The sequence below is a fragment of the Mustela nivalis genome (assembly GCF_964662115.1).
Source record: "Mustela nivalis genome assembly, chromosome: 11".
NCBI lineage: Eukaryota > Metazoa > Chordata > Mammalia > Carnivora > Mustelidae > Mustela > Mustela nivalis.
Genome location: NC_139030.1, coordinates 784605 through 807159, shown reverse-complemented (window position 1 = coordinate 807159; position 22555 = coordinate 784605). Strand labels below are relative to the sequence as shown.

General features: G+C 43.5%; 1 protein-coding gene across 2 annotated transcripts in view; it reads right to left on the bottom strand.

The window, feature by feature from the left end:
• MYO7B (myosin VIIB) overlaps positions 1–9900 on the bottom strand; it is a 108086-nt gene extending 98186 nt beyond the window's left edge. For both annotated transcript variants that reach the window (XM_082690298.1, XM_082690299.1), the window contains exon 1: positions 9768–9900. The gene's annotated coding sequence lies outside the window, so the exon portion shown is untranslated. The remainder of the gene's footprint in view (positions 1–9767) is intronic.
• Between the last annotated feature and the right edge of the window lie 12655 nt (positions 9901–22555).

Here is a 22555-nt window from a genome sequence, read left to right as displayed (position 1 = left end):
GCGGGTTAAAGCTTCTGCCTTCGGCTCAGGTCATGATCCTAGGGTTCTGGGATCAAGTCCTGCATGGGGCTCTCTGCTCAGCAGGGAACCTGCTTCCTCCTCTCTCTCTGTCTGCCTCTCTGCCTACTTGTGATCTCTGTCAAATAAATAAAATCTTAAAAAAAAAAGCATTTGACAAAGTACAGCATTCTTTCTTGATCAAAACTCTTCATAGAGTAAGGATAGAGGGTACATACCTCAACATCATAAAAGCCATCTATGGAAAACCCACCACGAATATCATTCTCAATGGGGGAAAAGTGAGATCTTTTCCCCCAAGGTCAGGAACATGGCAGGGCTGTCCACTATCATCACCGCTACTCAATATAGTACTAGAAGTCCTAACCTCAGCAATCAGACAACAGAAAGAAATAAAAGATATCCAAATTAACAAAGAAGAAGTCAAACTCTCATTCTTTGTAGATGATATGACACTTTATGTGAAAAATCCAAAAGACTCCAGTCCAAAACTGCTAGAACTTATACCGGGATTCAGTAAATATAGAGCAGGATATAAAATCAATGCACAGAAATCAGCTGCATTTCTATACACCAACCAACAAGACAGAAGAAAGAGAAATTAAGGAGTTGATCTCACTTACAATTGCACCCAAAACCATAAGATACCTAGGAATAAACCTAACCAAAGAGGCAAAGATTCTGTACTCAGAAAACTATAAAGTACTCACGGAAGAAATTGAGGAAGACACAAAGAAATGGAAAAACATTCCATGCTCATGGATTGGAAGAAAAAATATTGTGAAAATGTCTATGCTACCTAAAGTAATCTACACATTTAATGCACTCTTTATCAAAATATCATCAATTTTTTCAAAGAAATGGAACAAATTATCCTAAAATTTATATGGAACCAGAAAAGACCCCGAATAGCCAAAGGAATGTTGAAAAAGAAAACCAAAGTTGGCAGCATCACAATTCCAGACTTCAAGCCCTGTGACAAAGCTGGCATCATCAAGACAGTATGGTATTGGCAAAAAAACAGACATATAGATCAATGGAACAGAATAGAGAGCCCAGAAATGGACTTTCAACTCTATGGTCAACTAATCTTTGACAAAGCAAGAAGGAATGTCCAATGGAAAAAACAGTCCCTTCAACAAATGGTGTTGGGAAAATTGGACAGCCAAATTCAGAAGAGTGAAACTGGACCGTTTCCTTATAACATACAAAAATAGACTCAAAATGGATTAGTGGTTTAAAGACCTCAATGTGAGACAGAAATCCATCAAAATGCTTGAGGAGAACACAGGCAGCAACCTTTTTGACCTCAGCCACAGCAACTTCTTCCTAAAAACATCACCAAGGACAAGGGAAGCAAGGGCAAAAATGAACTACTGGGACTTCATAAAGATAAAAAGCTTTTGCACAGCAAAGGAAACAGTCAACAAAACCAAAAGACAACCAACAGAATGGGAGAAGATATTTGCAGATGACATATCAGATAAAGGGCTGGTATCCAAAATCTAAAATGAACTTATCAAACTTAACACACAAAGAACAAATAATCAAATCAAGAAATGGGCAGAAGACATGAACAGACATTTCTGCAAAGAAGACATCCATCCAAATGGCCAAAAGACACATGAAAAAGTGCTCCACATCACTCCACACCAGGGAAATACAAATCAAAACCACAGCGAGATACCCCCTCACACCAGTCAGAATGGCTCAACCTAACAAGTCAGGAAACAACAGATGTTGGCGAGGATGTGGAGAAAGGGCAACCCTCCTATACTGTTGGTGGGAATTCAAGCTAGTGCAACCACTCTGGAAAACAGTATGGAGGTTCCTCAAAAAGTTGAAAATAGAGCAATCCTAAGACCCAGCAATCACACTACTGGTTATTTACCCTAAATATACAACTGTAGTGATCTGAAAGAGCACATGCACCCTAATGTTTATAGCAGCAACGTCCACAATAGCCAAACTATGGAAAGAACCTAGATATCCATCAACAGATGAATCTATAAAGAAGATGTAGTATATGTATAGACAATGGAATACTACGCAGCCATCAAAAGAAATGAAATCTTGTCATTTGCAGCAACATGAATGGAACTAGAGGGTATTACACTAACTGAAATAAGTCAGAGAAAAACAATTATCATACGATCTCTCTGATATGAGGAATTTGAGAGGTAGGGCGGGAGTTGCGGGGAAAAAATGAAACAAGATGGCATCAGGAGGGAGACAAACCATAAGAGACTCTTAATCTCAGGAAACAAATTAAGTTGTTGAGGGGAAGGATGGTGTGGCTGAGTTGTGGATATTGGGGAGGGTATGTGCCATGGTGAGTGCTGTGAATACTGTGATTCACAGACTTATACCCCTGAAGCAAATAACACATCATATGTTGAAGGAAGGAAGGAAGGAAGGAAGGAGGAAGGAAGGAAGGAGGGAAGGAAGAAAGAAAGAAAGAAAACTGGAGTAGCTAAAGTTATTTCAGATAGATCAGACTCCAGTGTAGGGAGAATTAAGAGGGCAAGGTGGAATAAAAACAGGCATTACATAATAACAAATAATCAATAAAACTGATAAACCTCTAGCCAAGTTAACCAAGAAAAATTTGTAATACCAGAAATGAGAGAGGAACATCTCAAGAATAATTGACTTGATCTCATGGACATTAAAATGATAAAATAAAGGAATATTATGAGCAACTAGATCCCTACAAATTTGTAATACCAGAAATGAGAGAGGAACATCTCAAGAATAATTAACTTGATCTCATGGACATTAAAATGATAAAAAAAAGGAATATTATGAGCAACTAGATCCCTACAAATTTGGTAGCTTAGATGAAATAGACCAATTCCCTGAAAGACAAAAACTGCAAGAACTTACACAAGAAGAAATAGACAATCTGAATAAGCCTATATCTATTAAAGAAATGGAATCAATAATTAACAACCTGTCAAAAAAAAAAAAAAAAAGGGGCACCAGCCCTAGATAGTTTCACCAATGAATTCCACCAAACATCTAAGGAAGAAATGAGACTCACTTTCTATAATATCTCCCAGGAAACAGAAGCAGAGAAAACACTTCCTAGCTCATACTATGAGATCAGCATTACCCTACTACCAAAGCCAGATGAAAGACATTGAAAGAAAGGAAAAACTAGAGGCTCTCTAGTTTTAGAGAGCCCATCTCTTGATCCCCTGTCATGCTTCCCCTGGGAGACTAGAAGCCTCGCAGGTAGACTTGCTGCTTCTGGTCTCTCTAGAAATTATTGTTCATTCCACCAACTGAGTGATCTTTACAAAGATGCAAATAATTGGCACATCATGCCTCTTCACAACTAGGAGTGTGTCATATCTTTTTTTGGCTTGTTTTTAAGTAGGCTCCACACTGTTTCAGGCTGCAGTGTGGGGCTTAAACCCAGGGCCCTGCGATCAATACCTGAGCTGAAATCAAGAGTCAGATGCTTAACTGACTGAGCCACCAGGGACCCCAGGGTATGCCATTTCTCTATCACAGTCAGGTCCTTCAGGATCATGGCCCGTCTGGCGTTTCGCCTCAAATCTCACCACTTCTCCCACAGGGTGCCCTAAATTTCATGCAGTTCCCAAAATAGCCCACATTCTCTCTCACTTGGGTGTCTGTGCTCTTGATCTGATGTGAGTTTAGCAGGAGCGCATACGCACGCATGTCTGTATCCACACACAGGCACCCTCTCATGGTGCAGCTGTAATTTCCTCTCTCAGCACTTATTCCTGTTTTTATGGTCAGTGTGTGTATCTCTCCAACATTGGTGAGAATCTTAAGACCAGAACTGTGCCCTACTCATTCCAGTAGGGGCTCACAATATTCTTGCTGAAAGAATGGGAGCAAGGATGAGTGGGTTGGTGGGTAGATAGATGTTTGGCCACCGGGAAGATGAAAACATCTTCCTATTCCAGGAGAGCAGAATGGCATTGCCTCTGAGGGAAAACTCTGGGTGTTCACAAGTTCCTGCCTCTTGTTAGTGAGATGATCTCTTCTTAGCTCAGATGCCCTTGCCCAGCCCTGAGGCAGGTCAGTGTGTTGCTGAGCCCACTGGGGCAGTGTCATGCACTGGCCTCAGGGTCTACCTAACTTCAGGTACCAGAATGGGGGTGACAATCATCTGATGGGAGAAGGTTGAGGTACTGGTTCCCAAAGTCTTTCTCAGAGCTGCAGGATGTCTAAAGCTACACATACCACTGTCATGGCCTTCTGGGCATCATTAAAGTGGAGCATGGAAGAAGCATTAAGAAAATGCTGAAAGGTGAGTGAGGGAAGAATTCAAATGTTGCTGGGACTAGAAGGGGCTGTGTGCCATGTGGTGTATGGGGCATACAGGAGGAGACTGGAGTCTGAGAAGCAAAACCCACACTGAGTCTCTGGTCTATGGGAAGCTAGTCTAGAGGGGGATGCTACCCTGGAGGGCTGAGAAAGCATTGTCCAAGGAAGTGGTGCAGAAAGGTGTCTGGGGCACGGGCTGGGGGGAGGGACTGGGAGGCTTGGAAATTATCCTATGTCACCAGCCAAATCCTCCAGAGCTGAGGGCTCCTGATGTGGAATCTGTCATCCCAAGGGGAACAGATAGTGGGCACAGGTGAGAAGGGCTACCACCACTCAGTGAAAGACAGCCCAGTCTAGCAGGTGACAGGGGCCCTGGATAGACCATCCCACTGCAGACACTCAAAATAGTCCAATATTGGTGGTTTCAGATGGTTTGATCTAATATATGTGCTGATATATGAATATGTTAAAAAATTATATTTTATAATATTATGCAATTTTTGTGTAAACATATATATATAAAGATGGATATATATCTTTTTTAGAGGTAATTATATTGAACCGTTACCAGGGTTTTTTTTTTTTAAAGATTTTATTTATTTGACAGAGAGAGAGAAATCACAAGTAGGCAGAGAGGCAGGCAGAGAGAGAGAGGGGAGGAAGCAGGCTCCCTGCGGAGCAGAGAGCCCGACGTGGGGCTCGATCCCAGGACCCTGGGATCATGACCTGAGCTGAAAGCAGAGGCTTTAACCCACTGAGCCACCCAGGCGCCCCACCAGGGGTTTTTTGAGGGAAGGTGAGGACTGGGTTGAGGAGTAGAGGGATGGAAGTGGGGGAAGACTTTTCCTTCACAAGTTTCTCCTTTCAGTCATGTTTGGTATTTCAATATCCATATATTTTTATTACTTATTTTGTTGTCTATGGCCTTTCCTGGCTGCCTGAAATCCTACCCTTTTCTCATAGGTACAACCATCTGCAAGAATCAGCTACCGAGTTCATGAAAGGGAGGAATGGGAGGGGCTGACCCCTGCACTACTGAGGTGGGAGCTCTCCCTGGTGCTGGGTTTAGCAGCCTGGGCAGGGATAGGCCCTGTCAACCCAGATTCTGAGCCTCTCCATGTGTCCTGATCCAGCCAGGATGGCTCAGCCCCTCTCTGCAGCCCAGGGCCCAGAGGGACACACCCTCCATTGAAAGGAGTCCCACCCCACACAGCATTGCCTGGCATTTAGGATGATGTCGGTGGGGTCACGGTCATATGGCGTCATGGGTATTCCCATGAATACCATGTGACTGGCAATTCAGGAGATAGATGTCCCTGAGAGGTACCCCTGGCCCTGAAACATGATGCTCTTGGGTCCTCACCAGGGATCCCTTCTCTTTTGCCCAGGTAAGTCCAGGTTGAGGATGTGAAACTATAGTCCTCCATCCCATCCTCCCCTATTGGGCACAGGGGCTGGCTACCCCCACTGTCCAAAACGGTGTGCTGATGTAGTACCAAGAGACCCTGCTTCCTTAGAGCCTCATTCCTAGAGCCTCCTGGGGAAGTCAGTGATGGCAGGATGGCCTCTCTGAAGAGGCTCTAGTGGGAGAATTTTTCCTTCCAGTAGGGCTCTGCTCCCCTTCCAGAGGGGCAGTGCAGCTGCAGGGAATTCAGCCGGGGTCCTGTTCCTCCACAATGTGGTATGATGAGCCTCTTAAACTAAGTTTATCCCTCCCCCACTCACACCTAACACACACACCTGGATTCAGGTGCTTTAGGGCTCCCTGCTAGTATAGGTGAAGTGCCTGCTCACTTCTCCAGCCTCATTTCTGGCCCACTCAGACCTGGCTTAAGTGTCCCCTTGCAGTCTCCCTGACTTTGTCTTCACCCATCCTAGCTAATGCCTGCCTTCTCTGGTCACAGAAGACCCTGGCCAGTCCTCGGGAAGGGCATTCATGTCCTGTACTGAACTCATGGTTTACCTTCTTTCAGAGACTGGCTTCTCCCAAGCTTTGGTTTGGCAGAGTGACTTCAGCCTGCCCAGGGACAGCTTGGAAGACAGGGCCCTTGAGAAGCCTTCTTGACTTTACTGTTTTTACCAATGGTATTTCCTTGCTTGGTATTCCCATCAGGAAAGATGGGCTCCTTCTCAGAAACTGGTTTGTTCTTAACAAGGACATGTTTGAACTTGTCCCTGCTTGTATTTTGTTTTTGCATTGCCCACCAGGAATCTCAGAGTTATCTTGGTGGCTACGTTTAACAAATACACTGAGCCTTCCTTTACTAACCTTTCTCTAGCCAAATTGTACTTTCCTACTTTAATTTTTCCTACTTTATCTTGATTTCTTATTTCTTTTTTTTATTCTTTTGCATTGTAGGTATCTCTGAAATTTGCCTCAAATGACTGTCTTTTGTTTATTTTTTGTATAAGGCAGGTGATCTGTGAGAGAGATTTGCAGATACATGTGCCTGGGGTATCAGTCTATTCCACAGCGCTATGGTTCCTTTGCCTACCACGAACATTCTGTCCATAGGCTCCAGAACAAAGCAGGGCCTCAGACTGTACTCAGGCTCCATGCAGAGAGTTTTCCAGTAGCAGTTTATTAATTTAATCTGTACAACAATGCTACAAGGTGAGTGATATGGTCTCATTTGACAGATGAAGAAACTGAGGCTTCAGGTCCCACACCTGGTAGGTGATTGAGTTGGGATTTGAACCCATGCTTGTCTGGCTGGGAAATTCTTGTTTATTTCACTTTACCCCTCTCCTTGGTCTGACATGCTGTACTCTCTAGGACTGGATTGTCCAATGTGGCAGCAACTAGATATATGTAGCTACTTACATTTAAATTCATTTTAGTTAAAATTAAAAATTCAGAGGTGCCTGGGTGGCTCAGTCCATTATGCATCTGCCTTTGGCTCAGGCCATGATCCCAGAGTCCCGGGATCAAGCCCTGCGTCAGGCTCCCTGCTCAGCAGGAGTCTGCTTCTCTCTTTCCTCCCTGCTCCTGCTTTCTCTCACTATCTCTGTCTGACTCTCTCAAATAAATAAATAAAACCTTTTAAAAAACATTTTAAAAAACCTTTTTAAAAAATTGAATATTCAGGGGCGCCTGGGTGGCTCAGTGGATTAAGCCGCTGCCTTCAGCTCAGGTCATGATCTCAGTGTCCTGGGATCGAGCCCTGCATCGGGCTCTCCGCTCAGCAGGGAGCCTGCTTCCCCCTCTGTCTCTCTCTGCCTGCCTCTCTGCCTACTTGTGATCTCTCTCTCTGTCAAATAAAATAAATAAAAATCCTTAAAAAAAAAAGATTTAAAAAAAAAATTGAATATTCAGTTCCTTGGTCACCCCAGCCACACTTCAAGTGCTCAGTAGCCACATGTGTGGCTAGTGGCTACTGTGCTGGACAATGCAGAAGAGAATATCTCTATCAACATGGAAGAAGAATCTGTTTCCCTAGTCCCACACTCAGTTTCTGCTAGGAGGCAGCAGTGCCCAAGCTGGACTTGTACTTTCTTTCCTCTGCAACTATGTGATGGCCTTTCCTTAGCCTGGAACATCCCAACCCTCCACCTTGTCATCGAGCCATCCTTTCCTACGCCGCACATTTGTCCCTCTGCCTCCTTCTCTGTCACCCTTCCCTCTTCCCACCCTGTCCTCCACCCCAGCAATATCCTCCTCTAACTCTTGATACCTATGAGGCCTGCATTTCTGGATGGGTCACTTTTCTTTTGCACAGACTTACCTTACCTACCCAGTAGTGAAGGAACATGATACACACTGCTTGATTAATTGAGGAGATAGACAAGAGGGTCTAAATGGCATTGGATAGAAACTTGACTTCACTCCTAGCTTAACCTATTCCATTCCTTCATTCAACATATCTTCCCCAAATGCCTCTTCTTTGCCATGCCCTGGGTGGATGTGGGGGACAGAGAAATCTTGAGGAGATCCAGCCTGTGCTCTTAAGCTGTTCATAGCCAATGGCCTGAGGCAAATTTTACCCTCCTCTATCTCCATGAGCTCTTTAATGAAAAGCACAATTCTTGATCTTCTTCCCTGCAGCTTGTCATGTGCCCTGAGTGACAACGTAGAAGCAAGAGCCTTTGTGGAAGACATGAACAACACACAGTGATACAAATGCATCTAGGTAACTGGGAATGTTTGTCCTGCCGAGTCACCTCCCCACAGAGCTGCACACTCATAGTACCTGGCCCCATGCCCAAGTGAGGATGCAGCAGTGCTCAAGACACACTTCTGGACAGGTCTTCTGGGAAGAGGCACCCGAAAGCTTGGGCAACGGGGAAGGTCTCCTACTGGGAGTGCAATTGAGCTGAATACTTCTTAAATTTACTGGGGCTTGTGCTCCAGGCCGCATGCAGAGGTTTTTTTTTTTTAAATTATTATTTATTTATTTAGTTTTTAAACTAAAGTTTTGAACAGAGTTCAGGGATTTTATGAATCCCTGAATTTTGAACAAAATTCAAGCCCAGAGTTACAGAGTATGGCTTCAAGGGAGGCCAGGTCATGGGAAAATAAACACACACAATTTAGGAGATTTAGGATGGGGCCCCACACCCACCAGCTGCCAGAGCCCCCCAATTCTGTATCTGAAATGTCCTTATCTGTGAAATGGGGATGGATGCCCACCATGCCGGCAGCCCAAGTGAGGCAGCTTATGGAAACCAACGGCGGAGTCCTTCCCCCAGACACCCTGTTCCCACAACTGAACACCTCCACTCTGGAGGCTTTGAGACTGGGGATAAAGGGTCCTGCCTCACCAGGGTCCCCGGTCTTTCAGAGGTGAGTAACACGATTGTCTGCAGTTGGCCCCTAAGGTACACAGAGACAGAGGAGCCTGGGCTTTGGAGTCCCGTCTCAACTCTGCTTCTTTCTGTGGCACCCCAGCTGTCCATACATACTTGTCCATACATGTTTGTCCACACTGGTAATATCACCAGTGTGCTGTGAGGACACAGAGTGGTGGCACATATAGTGTACCTGACATCTGCCAGGAGCCACAGCATTGGCACCCAGTCTCTCCCTCATGCCTCATGATTCCTTGGTGTGTCCTTATGCTATGAGAAGCCTGCTGGCTAGAGTAGCCCCGGCCATCAATCCCCCCTGCCAGTGAGTCTGCCTTCCTACGGCAGAGGGCCAGGGCAGCTTTTCCTCCCCTTCCTCGGCCCCCCAGTCCAGCCCTGTGCTGATAGAACAGGTTTCTGGGCTGGGGTTCCTGGTTTCCCAGCTCCTGAAAGCAATCTCTGGCTCTCTACTTCACAGGCCTACCCTACCTTGTTTCCACATGAGCCCTGCAGTGCTTCTTCCCCAGATCTGTGCCTCCCACCTTCTATCCAGCCACCTCCCTCCTGAGAGGTGGCTCCCTCACCCACCCCACACCCCCGTCCTATCCCAAAGGGCCCGGTGCATCCAGTGGGCAGAGAAGCCTCTGGTTCTCCCTTACCTTCTCAGGTGTCTCGCTGACTCCCTTCTTCTCCACCACTTCTTCTTTTCAGGCACTCTGAAAGAGCAGGGAAAGGAGGCAGTGCCAGGGCTCCGGGCCTGTCAGAGAGTAAGGGAGAGGAGGAAGAGGCAGAAGGGCCCCAAGAGGAAATGGCCCAGCAGTCTGGGCCCACGTAATTTATTATAGGACTTTGTCCTTGGGCTCCAGGCATATCCACTCCCACATGGCTGCCACGGCCCTAGCTAGCAGAGCCTCACAGCGGCCTGATCTTTAACCCTGGCCTCTTCAGCAGATAGTCCCCACAGGCCGTCAGAGTCTGCTCTCCATGCACCTATTGCTGGCCACCAGCCAAGCCCTATGGTGACAATCAGCTGATCATCCAAGAGGTTCAACCTATTCCCAGGCATCATGCAGGTTCCAAGGAGGCCCATGCAGGACCTCTGCTCTCAAACACCTCATGTCCTAATTGGGGCACACACAGAGGAGATGCTAGGAAGCCTGTATCAGAGCTAAAGACCATCAGGGCATCTAGATTTTCAGTAGGGTCCCTGGAAGCAGAGGCAGCTGGCTCGGGCTGGGGCTCAAATGAAGGGGAATTTTTGCCATGAGGCAAGTACAGACATTTCAGGTGGTGCACCCTGGGAGATACCCTGCTGGAAGGGACAGGCAGTCCCTGGAGGTACGAGGGTGATGGCTCTGAAGGCAGGTGGAATAGAAGTCCACAGTGGGTAGCTGTTCAGCAGTAGCCCTATCCTTGGGTGAAGAGACCTTGCTTGGTGGTGCTCATGGCTGGCCCAACTAGAGTCAGTTAGATTTCTTCCTGGGCCAGGGCTTGGAAGGGACATGGGAAATGCAGACTGAGGTGTGGGAAGCAACTGTCATCTTTTAGATAGAATCGAGGCTCCAGCAGGGCAGCAGCCCTGACCTTGGCCTCTTTTGGGGGCAGGAACCACGTACTGGTAGGAGAGAAAAGGGTAAAGAAGGCTCTTCCCTGTCACACCTGTGACCAAACTTGGCTTTCCTGCAGCCTAACGTGACTGCCACAATTCTCCTCAAGATGCAAATATTCTGTTAATCTTTAAAAATGTGTTTCAGAGGGGCACCTGGGTAGCTCAGTAGGTTAAGTATCTGACTTTGGCTCAGGTTATGATATCAGGGTGCTGGGATCAAGCCCTGCCATTGGTCTCTGTGCTTGGAGGGGAGCCTGCTTCTCCCTCTTCGTGTGCCCCTCCCCCCTGCTTGTGTGCACTTTCTCTCTCTCTCTCTCTCTCAAATAAATAAATAAAAACCTTAGGAAAAAAAATGTTTCTGAGCTGAGCCAAATGCCTCCATACGACAACTTATGTGTCATTCCATTTCTGCCCAACCATCCAGAGCCCATTGTAGTATCACCATAGCAAAGAAAACAGAGGCTAGAAAGCTCTTCATTTCACCTCTACCAACACAACCTAGAGCAGGCTGAAGTTGCTTGTTTCCTGGTGGCCCTAATTTTCCCCTCTGGCCTACAGCACCCAAGTTATCCATTAACAAATAAAATAACTTGTAAAATGGCACAGCTGGCAGCAAAGGGCTCTTCAGAGAATTTCAGAATTCCCAGGCTCAGAGAACTAGCATTTAACTAGTGTTTGTAGGCACTGGGCTCTTTGTGGGTACCATCTCATATCTTCATAAAAATCCACAAATTAGAGATGCTTGGGTGCCTGGGTGGCTCAGTGGGTTAAGCCGCTGCCTTCAGCTCAGGTCATGATCCCAGGGTCCTGGGATCGAGTCCCGCATCAGGCTCTCTGCTCAGCAGGGAGCCTGCTTCCCTCTCTCTCTCTCTGCCTGCCTCTCTGTCTACTTGTAATCTCTGTCTGTCAAATAAACAAATAAAATCTTTAAAAAAAAATAGAGATGCTTATCCTCATCTCATAGTGAGGAAGTTCAAACTGAAGAGGTTAAGAAACTTGCTTATGTCACACAGAAGTGGCAGGGACCAGATTTGAATGGAGGTTGACCTGACTTCAAGGCCTGGGCCCATCCTACTTGATACCACATCTGCCCTTGTACAAACCTGGACTCCCTCCTCCCTTATCCCCAAGGGATGGATTCTCATCATGTTTTTAGTAATTTTCAGGGAAGGTGCTTCCCCAACTTGCTTGCCCTTGCCCAGGATCAGAAGAGCCTTTCACTTCCAAGGTCAGAGGTCTCTGAGATTCCTAGGGCAGAGGATTATGTAGGAAGGTGCGGAGCTTAAATGCCTTCTTGAAAACACAGTTACCCACAGGACAGGAATGTATATCACAAGACACATTTTATTGGTGCAGTCCAGGGTTTCTCAATCTTGGTATTACTGACATTTTGGGCTGGCTTATTCTTTGATGGGAGTTTGGGAAGAGCTGTCCTATGCACTGTAGGATGTTTAGCAGCAACCCTGGCCTTTACCCATTAGATTCACTCCACCAGTAGTGCAATCAAAATGTGTCCAAATACTTCCAAATGTCTCCTGGGAGACAAAACCATTCCCAGTTAAGAACCAATGTATAGCTCATTGGTCCAGGTGCAGCTGAGGCCAAAAGAGAACATAAAAGTCCAGAAGTGGACATACCCTTGGAAGAGATGACACTGTGCTTGACCTCCTTGAATGACAGGAAGATGTGCTTAGAAGATATGGAGGGTGCAGAGAAGGGGCTATTGGACTGGTGCCCCCAGGGGACATGCCAAGGAAATGAATATCTTCAGGCCAGCCCAAGTACTTCATCCTCCTTGGATCAGCAACTATGAGATAGACACTGCTAGAGTGGGCAGAGCTCGGATCCAAAGTCCTGATGAGCCAGGAAGGTATCCACCATCTCCGTCCTGGAGGAAATGACTCATTTATGATTGTGCTTTATCATCATTACCTATCTGAGGGATCCACCCAGATGTTTAGCCAAGGCAGCAGGAGGGGCAAAGCACAGACACAAAATGGAAGAGTCCCTTCCTCCCCTCTGGAGGGCTGTGGGAAATCCAAGGGATAAATCTCAGTGTTGGGTCCTGGCATTTAAACCTGGAGCACTGGTCATAAACAGGGGGCCTCTGTCCCATCACCAGGGTCAATAGCATCCTGGTGACTAATTTGATTGCCCTGGGGAGGTTGAGGTAATGGGAGGAGAAGGCAAAACTCGATTGTGTGGCAGTTCAATAAACCAGGGAACCAGGGAAATTATGTTGATGATGTTAATTATGGTGATGGTAATGGTATCTTGTCTAACTCTTGGAAGAGGATGGAGGTGAGGACCTTGTGAAGGTCTTGTTAAGGCCTCGTGAAGGGCTTCCTTTCTGAGAAAAGAAACATCAGGATAGAGCTCTTACCCTTGACTGGAATGCTCTGTGTGCAGCAAGACCAGTTTCTTTTCCTTCTGGCCCCATAGCTGAGATAAACCTCACTCACAGGAGTGGCCAAAGAATGAAGGTAAGTACTATGCTCCACTGTGCTCTCTTCTTCCCTCTGCTGGTGACATGAAGAGCATCCAACTTTGGATTCCGAGGCCCTAAGGAATGAAGATAAAATATGGAAAGAGCCTGGGTTCCTGGACGACCTCTGGGAGCAGAGTACCATCTCCAGCCCACCACCAACCTCACTGACCCCATTTACAAGAGCAAGAAATAAATTTTTGTGTCAAGCTGCTGAAAGTTGTTGTTATAATAGTTTGGTTTTGTTTTTTTAAATTTTATTCATTTGAGAGAGAGAGAGAGAGAGTGAGAGAGAGAGCATAAGCAGGGGGAAAGGCACAGGGAGAGGGAGACGGTGACTCCCCGCTGAACTGGGAGCCTGATGTGGGGCTTGATCTCAGGACCTGGAGATCACAACCCAAGCCAAAGCCAGACACTTAGCCATCTGAGCCACCCAGCAGCCCCTGTTGTTGTAATAGTTAACCTACAACGATTAAAACATGATCCCTCGGGGCACCTGGGTGGCTCAGTGGTTAAAGCCTCTGGCTTTGGTTCATGATCTCAGAGTCCTGGGATCGAGCCCCTCATTGGGCTCCCTGCTCGGCAAGGATCCTGGTCCCCCCCACTCCCCCACTTGCCTCTCTGCCTACTTGTGATCTTTGTCTGTCAAATAAATAAAAAAAAATCTTAAAAAAAACCAAACATGATCCCTCTCCCACCCAAATCTGCTGTTGTGTTTTAAATACCAGCTCAAATACTCTTCTAGGAAGTTGACCCCGAGAGTCACTCTAAGTCACACTTAGTTCACTCTAGCTTTTAATACCTATGGCACCTGTCACTCAAATCATACAATTTACCTCTTAGCATGTATTTTTTTTTGAAGTAGAACTTTATGATGGACTATAAGCTTCTCAAGACAAGGATCATATGTTAGATTTCTTTGCATCTTCACAGTTCTTAATAAAAATAGTAACTATCATATATATTATTTCCCTGGAACCATTATTTATATATAAATACTACTGTTTCCCCCAACTCATAGATGGGGACATTGAAGCACAGAGAGGTTAAGTAATTTGTCCAAGGTCACACAGCTAGAAAGGGATGGAGCCAGGACTCAAACCCATAAACTGGGTGAACCTGGGTGGCTCAGTCAGTTAAGCATCTGCCTTCTGCTCAGGTCACGATCCCGAGATTCTGGGATTGAGTCCTGCTTCCGGTTTCATTGCCCAGCGGGAAGCCTGCTTCTTCCTCTCCCCATTCCCCTCCCCCCTGCTTTTGTGCTCTCTCTCTCTCTCTCAAATAAATTAATAAAATCTTTAAAAAACAACAAAAACCCATAAACCCGAGTAATGAATGAGCTTCCAGTAGTTATACCATCTTAACAATAATTGTTCCAGGGATGTTACCTTGTATGTCCAGTTGAAATTGCTGCCTCATTTGGGCAGTGACCAGCAGTACCAATCCCATCTGTTCTAGTACCTGAAGCTGTCTAGATGCAGAGGAGCTGTCACCCACACCTGCTGACTGAGAGAACTGCAGGCCAGCTGGAAACAAATTGTGCAGGTAGGGCAGGGCAAGATTTGCTCTTATTGCTGGTATGTGTTCACTACCCAGAGCCCTGGAAAAAGTGTCGAACGGTCCAATTTTTTTTTTTGCCTAGTCCCTAAAACTAGAGATTACAACTCCTAGTAACAAAATTTCTCCTGAATCTGCTCTTGATACAGTCCTCTTTCCAGGAGACCCTGGGTGGTTCTGTTGGTTAAATGTCTGACTTTGGCTCAGGTCATGACCTTGCAGTCCTGGGCTTGAGCCCGACATAGGGCTCCATGCTCAATGAGGAGTTTGCTTCTCCCTTTCCCTCCTTCCCTCTCCCCACTCATGCTCTATCTCAAATAAATAAATAAAATCTTTAAAAAATTATTTTTCCAGCTTTTTATTTCCTGTTAAACCTAGGCCCAAGAATATCAACTATCTTCAAACAGAATTTGGGGTCAAAAGGAAGGCCAGGGTCTCGACGTGGTCTGTTATGCAGCTATCTCCCTGATACAGTCACTCAGTCACTTGCTTAGTGGGTGTTTACTGAGGCCCTACTCTGCAGCAAATCATTCTGGGTTTTAGGATATGGGGGACTCACACAACCCCCATGCCACAGACACAGGACAGATGGAGGGACAGGGTATCTTCTGTTTGCTTGTTTGTTTTTGATAAAAGAATTCCACACATCTCCCCTGCCGGCTGGACTTAGTGACTTGAAAAAGGAAAAAGAGAGAAATAGTAACTTAACATTAAAGATACCTAGAAGATACAACCCTAATTAACCCTAAGTGTCATGGGCTGAAAGGTGCATCAAATTTCATATGTTGAAGTTCCATCCTCCCAGTACCTATGCACTATATTTGGAGATATGACCTTTAAAGAGGTAATTAAGGGGTAATTTGGGTGGTTCCTAATCCAATCTGACCAATGTCCTTATCAGAAAAGGTCAGGTCCAGGCGCCTAGGTGGCTTAGTACTTTGAGCTTCTGCATTCCGCTCAGCTCATGATCCCAGGGTCATGGTTTCAAGCCCTGCATCCGGCTCCCTGCTTAGTGAGAAACCTGCTTCTCCCTCTCCCACTCTCTCTACTTGTGTTCCTTCTCTCGCTGTCTCTTTCTCTCCCTGTCACATAAATAAAATCTTTAAAGAATAAAAAAGAAAGAAAAGGTGAGTGTGGAGGCTGAGAAAAATTAAGGCCATCCCACCTCAGGTTTAGCCTTAGCAGAAGTACAGCCATCTTAGCTCCGGCAGCCATCTCAGACCCCTGTGCCCAAGGGCTGAACTTTCCCTTACTTTACTTTAGTTCTAAGAACCCCCACCCTGCTTTAGTAACAGGAATCCCCACCCTGCTTTAGTAACAGGAACCCATAAATTCCCCTGCCTTAACTAAGCTCGGGGTCCAAGTCCCTACTCTGCTGTGTCTGGTATACTTGGGCCCAAGCTTAAGCTTCTCAAATAAACCCTCATGGGTTTGCATTGGTGTTGGGCTCCTTGGTGGTCTCTCGGACGCAAAAACTTGCATACAACAGTGAGGTCACAGATCTGCACAAAGGAAAGACCATGTGAAGAGGGAGGAGAGAAGGTGGCCATCTACAAGCTAGGGAGAAACACTCCTTAGGAGAAACCACCTGTGGCCACATTGATCATGGACTTCCAGTATAGACATGACAGTTAAATGTAGTGTGGCATCCAAGATGGGGTCCTGGGACAAAGAAGGGGCATTTGTAGAAAGACAGTTGAAATCTAAATAAAGTCCACAGTTTTGTTAATAGTATGTACCAGTGTTTTTTTTTTTTTTTTTTTTTTATTTTTTTATTTTGACAAATGTGATGACAACTGGCAATATAAGATGTTAATATCAGGGACACTGGGTGAGGGATATATGAAATTGGACCATAAGATCATTTGCAAATTTTCTATAATTCTAAAATTTTTTCAAAATTAAAGGTGTTTTAAAAAGCAAAGACTCCAGGGAGCCTGGGTGGCTCAGTGGGTTAAGCCGCTGCCTTTGGCTCAGGTCATGATCTCAGGGTCCTGGGATCGAGTCCCGCATCGAGCTCTCTGCTCAGCAGGGAGCCTGCTTCCTCCTCTCTCTGCCTACCTCTCTGCTTACTTGTAATTTCTCTCTGTCACATAAATAAATAAAATCTTTAAAAACAAAAACAAACAAACAAAAAAAACACCAAAGACTCCATTGAGCCCCTATTTTCAGTTCTTTGGGATGTATATCAGAGAGTGGAATTGTTGGGTCATATGGTAATCCTATGTTTAACTTTTTGAGGAACTGCCAAACTTTTTCACAGTGTGTGCACAATTTTACATACCCACCAGCAACTGTATGATTTCAGTTTTACTGGGTCCTCGACACTTGTTAGTTTCCATTATTTTGATTATGGGCATTCTAGTTGGTATGAAGTGGTATCCCATTGTGGTTTTGATTTGAACTTTTTAAAAATGACTGATGATGGTGAGCATCTTTTTGTATGCTTAGTAGCCACTTGTAGATCTTCTTTGATAAAATGTCTATTCATGTCTTTTGCCCATGTTTAAATTTGGGTTGTTTGCCCTCTTGTTACTACTGAGTTGTAAAAGTCCTTCATGTATTCAAGAAGCCCTTATCAGATATGTGATTTGCAAAAAATATCTTCCATTCTGTGGGTTGTCTTTTCACATTTTTTGAAAAGATTTATTTTAGGGAGAGAGAGCATGAGCAGGATGTTGAGCAAAGGGAGGAGAGAAACAGACTCTCCACTAAGTGCAGAGCCATGCTGGGCTTGACATGGGGGTCTCCATCTCAGGACCATAAGATCATGACCTGAGTTGAAATCAAGAAATGGATGCTTAAGCAACTGAGCTACCCTGAAGCCCCTCTTTTCACTCTTCATAGTGATCCTTTGATCACAAAATGTTTTAGTTTGGAGGAAGTCCACTTTATCTATTTTTTCTTTTGTTATCTATATTTTTGGTGTCATATTCAAGAAACCATTGCTAAATACAAGATCATGTAGAGTTGTTTCTATGTTTTCTTTTGAAAGTTTTATGGCTTTATATCTGACATTTAGGCCTCTAATCCTTTTTAAATTCGTTTTTGGTAATGTAAGATAAGGAACCAGCTTCTTCTTCTTCTTTTTTTTTTTTTTTTTTTTTGTATGTGGATATCCAGTTTCCCCAGCACCATTTATTAAAGAGACTGTTCTTTTCCCATTGAATGGTCTTGGTACACTTGTCAAAAAATCTATTGACCATAGATGTGAACTTTTATTTCTGGACTCTCAAGTCTGTTCTATTGGTCTCTGTGTCTATCCTTATGCCGATGCTGCATTGTTTTGATTAATGTAGTTTTGCAGTAAAATTTGAAATTAAGAAGTGTGAGTCCTCCATCTTTGCTCCTATTCAAGATTACTTTAACTCTTCAGGAAATCCTTGAAATGCCATATGAATTTTTGGATGGGTATTACTGCAAAATAAAAATGCCATTGTGATTCTGATAGAATTGCATTGAGTCTGAAGATCATCTTGGGTTTTATTACCCATCTTAACAATATTAAGTCTTCTGATCCATGAACATGAGATATCTTTTCATTTATTTGTATCTTCTTTAATTGCTTTTAGCAACATTTTATAGGTTTTTTTTTGCAACATTTTATAGTTTTCAGTGTACAAGTCTTGCACTTCTTTGGTTAAATTTGTTCTTAAGTACTTAATTTACTGTAGTATTATATTCATTTATTAATTTTGATGCTATTATAAATGAGATTGTTGTCTTAATTTTCTTTTCAGATTGTTCATTACTAGTTTACATAAATAAAATTAATATTTGTGTGTTGATTTTATCTCCTGCAACTTTGCTATCCATAGCAGTATTATTCACAGTAGCCAAATGGTGGAAACTTTTCAAGTGTCTGTCAACAGAAGAATGGATTTTTAAAATGTGGTATAGACATACAACAGAATATTATTTAGCTGTAAAAAGAAATAAAGTCCTAACACATGCTACAAAGCTGAAAAACCCTGAAAATATGCTAGGTGAAATAAATCAGTTACAAAAAGAAAAATATAATATGATTCCATGTATATGGAATATCTAGAATAACCAGATTCACTGAGAAGAAAGTTTAGAAGCTACCAGGGCCTGTGGGAGAAGGGAAATGGGGAATTATTGCTTAACGGATACAGACTTTCTGTTTCAGGTGATGAAAAATTTGGAATTAGATAGGGGTGATGGTTGGATAAGATTCTGAATGTAATTATTACCAATGAATCATGCACTTAAAAATGACTAGAAAGGCAAGTTTTGCTTTTATTTTTAGAAAGGTAAGTTTTATGTTATATGTATTTTGTCATACTTTTTAAAAAATAGTTTTAAAAAATCTGTGAAAGTTTAAAAAAACTCGGTGCAACCATGGTTCCAAAGCAGAATTCTTTTCTGACACACAGGCAGTCTCTGCTTACACATTTTTGCTGTGGCGCTCACCACAAAAAACCCCAGATCCCAAACCAAAACCAAACCAAACTAAGAATTCTTTTGTAAGAATTGGAATAATTATTGAGAATAATTGAGAATTGAATAATTATTCAACCACACACACATAATTACATATTGAAGTGGGACTTTGCTCAGGGCAGGCCACACATCTATGGTTTCTATACACGGTGAGACCAGAGTGAGTCCACAAAAACATCTTTGCTTGGATCATTGGGTGGAGATGAAGCCCGATTATAGCAAATTGACGTAGGTGGCTTCCACACCATGGGCAAGCGAAGACTGGCACTTCCAGTTTTCAAATTGTGGGCTACCTATTAGTGGGCTGTATCATTTGATATAACATGATAATATTAAATAGAATCAGATCGATGTTATCATGTGGATCAAGAGCAAGGACTATGTGTTATGGAAAAACCTAATGGCTTGTTCTCATCCTCTCCCTCCCTCCCCCAACAGACAACAAATATGTTTTTTATACTACTTTTCAAATTTTAAAAATATAGTTACAAGCAACAACAAATGAATGTTATCCTCTCCTTGTCATAAAACATGGGATACTCTAACACTGTTCTGCATTTTGCATTTTTTTTACTGAATCCAGCTTAGATATCTTTTTGTATCAGTACATAAGAGAGTTTCCTCATTTTTTTGTTGTAGCTACGTAACATTCCATTGTACAAATGTATCCTATGTAACATTCCATTGTACAAATGTATCATAATTTTGTGATTCTTCCTGTTTGGATATTTTGTTTTTTTCCAATATTTTGCAAGCAGTGCAGCAATGAATAATTTTACAGATATGTAATTTGTACACGGTCAGGTATATTTGTAAGATACATTCGCTGAAGTGAAATTGGCCCATGTGCTGGGCCAAAGAGCATATGCATTTGTAATTTTTATAAATATTTCCAAACTGCATTCTGTAGAGAACTATACCAGTATAACCCCATAGCACCTTATGAGAGGTCCTCTTTCTCTATGGCCTTACCTATAGAATGTTAAAGGGTTTTTGCAATCTGAGCAGTGAAAATAATATCTCAATATGATTTTAATTTTTTAATTTTCTTTTAGGGTGAATACCTTTTAATGTGTCTTTTTTTTTGAGATTTTATTTATTTATTTATTTGACAGAGAGTGAAAGAGTGAAGATGCAAGCCAAGGACAGGATTTGGGGCATGGGGGGTACAGAGGGAGAAGGAGAAGCAGGCTTCCCAAGGAGCAGGGAACCCTACACAGGGTTCAGTCCCAGGACCCTGAAATCATGACCTGAGCTGAAGGCAGCCGTTTAACCAACTGAGCCACCCAGGCACGAGTTATTAATCTTCTTATTAATATCTTCTATAGTCTTCTCTAGGGAGATTAGTCCTTGGTCTCTAATAGGAGTTGAAAAAAAATTTTCTTTTCCTAATCACTTATATTTTGGTTGGGCTAATAATGTATTGGTTTTGCCATACCCACATTTAAGTTTTCATTTCATTGTTTTTTTAAGTTTTTATTTTAATGTCAAACGTTTCAGTTTTTTATGGCTTTTGGCTTTTCAACCTTTGTTAGAAAGTCCTTTTCTCACCATATTTACTAAGGAATTGTTATTTTGGGTTTTGTATGCTGTTTTAGTTGTTCACATAAATAAAGTTATACCATTTATAGTACTCTGTAAAGTATTTTTTTCTACTTAATCTGGATATCCATGTGAGAGCTAAAGATTCACTTCAGTTATATTAGTGTTCTATGCCATGATACTGTGGTTCAGTGATTGATTATCCACTATTAATGGCTTTCAAGTGAGTTTCAGTTTTCAGAGTTACAAACAACCAGTCAGGACAAATCTTTCATGTGTCCCAGTGACTTGTGAGGCTGGTATGTGTGAGGAAGAGCCAGGGGTGCCCCCTTAGGACATACTTGTTCCATTTGTTTTTTTCACTAGCAGGGCCCCCTAGTGGCTCAAGCATAAGAAGGAGGGACAGACTTGGGAGCCTGGGCTTCTCTGATACAGAATAATGAAACTAAGGAGGCTTCAAATCTTCTGATTCAACAATCTCATTTGACATACATGGAAACTGAGTCTCATATAGGAGGCCGGTAGCTCGTCCCTGCTCAGCAAGCCCAATAAGCCCAGAGATTGGCCCAGAACCCAGATCTCTGAGCCTCAGGTTGCAGCTCTGCCAGTGCCATGTTTTTCCTGATATGCTGTGACCTCTCATTCCTGATATATTTTTGGCAAGGTACAGTCTCTCAAAAGACTGGCTGAATAAATCTTGTATTCACTTAGGGAATCGTCTTTGGGTTATCAGTTAAGGGTTAAAATGAACTGCTGCAAGCCCTCCCTCCCTTCATCTCTTCTCTGTCCTCAGTATCTTTTGCGGGTAAAAAAAAAAAAAAACCAACTTCCCTTTTGGACGTCTTTCCACTACCACTGGCAACTGTGGACCAACTGTGCTGGGGCTGGAGTGAGGCATGGAGATTGGAGAGATGCCAGTCCTTAAAATGCAAGGTAGCTAATGGGGTGCCTGGGTGGCTCGGTTGGCAAAGCAACTGCCTTTGTCTCAGACCATGATCCTGGAGTCCCAGGATTGAGTCCTGCATTGGGCTCCCTGATCAGTGGAGCATCTGCTTCTCCTTCTGACCTCCCTGCCGCCACCAACCTCGTGCTCTCTCTCTTTCAAATAAAAAATAAAATCTTTTTCAAAAAGTAAGGCAGCTGAGACTCAGAAAGACACACCAGTGCTGCTCTAGCATTTCTCTATTGCAGGTCTAAGGGACAGCCAGTTGGTGAAAAGGCTCTGGAGAACTCTCTGGGACCTGTATTTGCATTGACAAGCATACTGCTTTAACTAAGACTCTGTTTAATTCAAAAAGTGTGTCCTGTTTTTCTAAATACATTGTTGGCTTCCTGAGTACAAAAACTAGATCTGATGCTTCTTTACAGCCTTCAGGATCTCAGCACATTGTTGCATGTTCAGTTGCCTTCTCTCACTCCATTCTTTAAACCACTGGAACAGTTAGAATCTTTATGTTAAAATTCAGTGATTATCTTCTTGCAATTGCATTGTTTAGCCCAATCACATTCACGGCTATTGGTCCTGTACCTCCTGTGAAATTACAACCTCTTTATGGCAGGATTTCCACTGGGTTCCCATCCACTGAACCTCTTCATGGACTTCTCCTCTATTCATCTTGCCTAACTTACACAGGTATACTCTCACCCACTCTCTTTGGAAGAAAGCTTAGATCCTAGGGTCTCCTTTCTCAAGTGAAAGGAAGTTAATACTTTATTTTTATATCTTTGGTTTCAGGCACTGTTAATTCCTTGTTCTTAGGATTCTTGTAATATTCCCATAGTAGGGTCAG